Source organism: Macrobrachium rosenbergii, chromosome 25, assembly GCF_040412425.1.
Source record: "Macrobrachium rosenbergii isolate ZJJX-2024 chromosome 25, ASM4041242v1, whole genome shotgun sequence".
Lineage (NCBI taxonomy): Eukaryota > Metazoa > Arthropoda > Malacostraca > Decapoda > Palaemonidae > Macrobrachium > Macrobrachium rosenbergii.
The window spans coordinates 39,324,410-39,329,409 of NC_089765.1; the positions used below are offsets into that span (position 1 = coordinate 39,324,410).

The 5,000-nt window shown below is 34.5% G+C and overlaps 1 protein-coding gene across 4 annotated transcripts in view; it reads right to left on the bottom strand.

Annotated features, from left to right (window-relative positions):
* Nucleotides 1–5,000, bottom strand: part of LOC136852586 (uncharacterized) — a 138,029-nt gene that overhangs the window by 27,506 nt on the left and 105,523 nt on the right. The window lies entirely within an intron of this gene.

The following is a 5,000-nucleotide window of genomic DNA, read 5'->3' on the forward strand; positions in this document are numbered from 1 at the left end:
TACTATATACTGACTTCAGGATAAACTCCTGAGCCTGAGCTGATGTACAGTATACAGTATATATGTATACTGTATATGTGTGTATATGTATATATATATATATATATATATATATATATATATATATATATATATATATATATATATATATATATATATATATATATATATATATATATATATTATACTTCAGGATAAACTCCTGAGCCTGAGCTGATGTATATATATATATATATATATATATATATATATATATATATATATATATATATATATATATATATATATATATATATATACACACAAATACTAAGCCAAAAACATCGTTTAATACCCATTTCATTACACCTCTGAAATAACTCAGACCCAAGAAATTATAACTGATAAGTGCTTCGTCACTAGTGGGATTCCAACAGCTGCCTAGCTTAGATACCTTGATATACAGAAGTCAAAAGTCCCGAGATATAATGAACTTGACATTAAACGACATTGTGGCTTAATATTTCTGAATATAAAAATGTCACTGCGCATGTGAAAATTATAATATATATATATATATATATATATATATATATATATATATATATATATATATATATATATATATATACACATATATATATATATATATATACATATATATATATATATATATATATATATATATATGTTCATTAAACAGGTCGTCTGGACAACAGGGGAATGGTAGTAGAAAGAGGTAATAAAAGGTTTAATGAGCAAAGAGAGATCATAACTGCAGACATACAGGAGGGCGGATAGAACTGTCAAGAAGAGAGTCAGAACGGAAAGAAAAGCAAGCAATGAAAATATTATAAGCTGAGTGAACAACATCAACTTTCAGGAAGTAAATGCAGTAAGAGGTTAATAAACCAATGGACCTCCATGCAAATGGATCTCGACAATGGTGTCCAAAGTGTGGTTCTGGGATGATGGTGAAACTATTTAGATATATTTTTAATTTGGAGTGTACAGGAGGCACAAATGAAAAATAATATAATTAGACGCCATTGCAGCAAGAAGCTGCTACACAATGACAACATTTAGGGTAAAGCACAGGAGAGAGGATTTGTTCCAGTCTATAAAGGTAAGGGTGACCTGTGCCACCGTAAGAATCATAGGGAAGTGTCCTCTCGAATTCTGTTGGAGAAACAATAACCGACAAAGATGAGGGTGTGTGGGTCTAGTGTTTGTTATAAAATGTTTATGTGAAAAGTTTCAGATAAAATCTAAAAAACTGTATAGAACAAACAAGGACCTAGAAAAATCCTATGACAGAAATAATAGTGGCAATGTAGAGGGTGCTGGGAACCTATGGTGAGTTGCTGAGTGACAAAGTTTCTGTGATGGGTGCGCACTGTTGGAATATGAAGATGGCAAAGTAACTGGTTTGGTGCAAAGTCAAGATAACGGACAGCAAATGGAGGTGCAAAGTTGTGGGATAAGAAAATGAGTAATGAATGGAGTGTGAAATTGCTGAGGTTATCAGCTGTTACAAGACTGACAAAGAAAATTTTAGAGAAATTGCAAAAACCAGTGAAGTTTGAAGCATTCTGCAAGAGGAGCAAGTTGAGAGTAAGTGTTATGAGGGTAAACAGAAACCAAATAAAAATAATTTAGTGTGACCGGTAGAAGAACGGTAGCAAATGTTTTGTAGAAGAGCTTGGGAGCAAATATAAGATGCAGTAGGATGAGACAAGAGGCCACGAACAGGATAGAAGAAGTAAGAAAGGTTTCAAGAGATCATGAAGTGGTACAACGTTTCGACGTTTAGCATACGTGAATGGATGGACCAGAGTGTCTTTAACTAGATTTGTCTAGTGGAAAGAATGAACAACGATAAGTTGGTGAAATGACTATGTACTTCGTGAGTGTCTGTAGGAAGCACAATGAAGAGACCAAAAAGTATGGGATAGACGGAAAGAAAGAGGCACTGGAAAGGAGAGGCCTTGATTTCTAAAATGCAACAATGTACTACTGGATACAAATGAATGAGGCATTGTGAGTAAGGGGATTAAATACACTGCTGATGCGCCTCTTGAGTAAGCGCATGAAACAGCTGATATTGTTCAAGTTTTCTGAACACTTTGCAATCCTGTATTTAAAAGCATGAATTTGGTATCGTCTCTTACGCTGTTTTTCTATCGAGGCAACCCAAATAAGGGAAACAGCTTAATTGACAAAAAATGCATAAATAGGCTACATGAGAGAGAGAGAGAGAGAGAGAGAGAGAGAGGAACTCCCGAAGCTAAATAGCAAGTAAAACCGGTGCGAACGTCCCTATACGGAGGGAACAGCCTTAGAAAATCTCTCTTCCGGAACATCACAACAATAAAAAAAAAAAAAAAAAAACACTTTTACACATCGATTTTTCCTCCAATTCACGAATCCGCTACGTTCAGTCTTCCGCCCGTTCCTAAAGGCTCCAACCCACCCTACCGAAACTAGGAGGGGGGAGGGGGATGGGGGAAGTCGTTATAGCACTCAGACCCTTTACAATCACTCCATTACCCTCAACCACACTCCCACATCGCTCGGCAGCGTTCCTTCGATCATGTCACACAGTCCCTCCACAATAAAACTTAACAGCCATCTAGGATGGTGGAGGAGGAGGAGGAGGATGGGAGTAGGGAGCATGGAATGGGGTACGGGGAGGTGGAGGAAATGACTTAGAGGAGATGGCGGATATTGGCCAAACCGTGACAAAAGGGCAGGTCCCCTAATCTCCTCCTGCCTCCAGATCCACGAGAAGTTCCTGATGGAGGTTTCGACGAACAGATATAACTTTGTTTTCGATGGTCTGCCAAGCATAACCAGATGAGGAAAAATAAGCAGAGATAAAAGTAAATATTGGCGTCACGAATCAGGTTCGATTAACTCGAACGCACGACTGACTTTTAATGACCTGAAAAAACAGAAAAACCGTCAGATCATTTGTTAAAACCGTGCTATTTTTATCAATTTTTCCATATATCAAGCAAATAACATAGTCTGTTGATTACTCGAATTTTTTTCTCTAAATTAACTTTCTCTCTCCAACAGCTACCTGCAGGTAATTATAATTATTCACAAGTCTGTTTTGCACCTAAGAGACAAATTTAGTGGTCACGTACTTCTGTAAGGGATTCACACATGCATGTAGACATTTACATACATACCCACACTACACTATATACACACATATATATATATATATATATATATATATATATATATATATATATATATATATATATATTATATGAATATATGAAAGAATGGCGGGATGTAGATGTTTGCAACCATGTATGCGCACGTATCTTGCCTCCAGTATACATGTATATTTTACAAGAATTAAAGAAATGATTGTTATTATTGCAAGAAACTACTACCTTCCTGAGAGAGAGAGAGAGAGAGAGAGAGAGAGAGAGAGAGAGAGAGAGAGAGAGAGAGAGAGAGAGAGAGAGAGCTCTTTCTATGATAACCCGATCAATATTCTCACTCCACCTTACCATTCAGCTTAATATCACTTTATCGTGACTTTTTTTATAGCAATGACATTACGCCATCTGCCGAGCAGACAGGAGGTCAATCGACCTCATTTAACGTAAATTACAAAAAATTAAAAGGTAATTATAGTACAAGGGGAGTCAATAACACTCCTAGAAACTGTAAGTGCGAGTTACACAAATTACAATGGCATTAATTAACCAAGGATGGTGTGTACGCATTTGCAGCAATGAATTGACTTTAGGGAAGAAAGGGCACATGTGAACATATGGATACATATTATACATCGACTGATTTGAATATGAATGTGAAATGATTTAATCATGAAAATTACATTTTAAAATCTGGAGATCTTCAACACCCCACAGAAAAATATCAGTGATGTTGAAATACACATCCTTATCTGAAGAAGAAAATATCCTTAATATATATATATTATGTGTGTGTATTTAGTAATATATATATATATATATATATATATATATATATATATATATATATATATATATGAATATATATTATGTATATACATACACATATATATATATATTGTATATATATAATATATATATATATATATATATATATATATATATATATATATAATGTATATATATATATCAACATACATGTGTGTATACAAATGTCTGTATATATAGCCCATAACAGCATTTAATAAGGCTTCACGTAATAAAGTTACTGCCAAAATGGACCACAAGCAATCTACAGCGCTTCACATGCAAGATATCTAAATTTTCGTCTCATAACAAGTCGATCGACTGAAGCCTCCACTAAAAATACTGCGAGGGAGAACAATAATATTGAAAAAATTGGGCAAAGCATTAAATAAATATAGCACAATAAACTTGAACGGCTCGTAAGAATACTTGTAAAAATCTCTATCCAGAAAAGCAAAGATATAAATCAACTGCCTTGCAGAAACAAGTTTGTAGCTAATAAGTTTTCTAGGGTTATTTCACTCAGGTAATTTATTTTTCTCATATTACCTTTGAGCTCCTAGAGAGAGAGAGAGAGAGAGAGAGAGAGAGAGAGAGAGAGAGAGAGAGAGAGAGAGAGAGATTCACACTAAGAAAAGGTCGTGAAATGACATTTCGAATGACGCAACAAAATATCCATAAGCGGTAATGATAATAAAGAAGAGGAAATGGAAAAAGAGATAGAGGAGGTACTGGGATTTGTCACACGAGAGAGAGGACAAGAATTGATGTTTGTTTCACTGCCGCCGAAATTGAACTGGTGAAGTTCATGAGATCATCTCCATAAAAACACTATCTTCAGGATCTATGCTATCTCTATATAATGGCACATCTGTTGCGAACATATGTAAGAAAATTAAGAGAAGCACCTGACGCACAAAAAATAAATTAATAAAAACAAAAAGGCCAAGTTCACTAGAAGAACTTCAGAAACAAATAAAACCCATAATCACTTTTATTACACGTCGCTAAAATTAAATAAAGCAATCCAAGGTA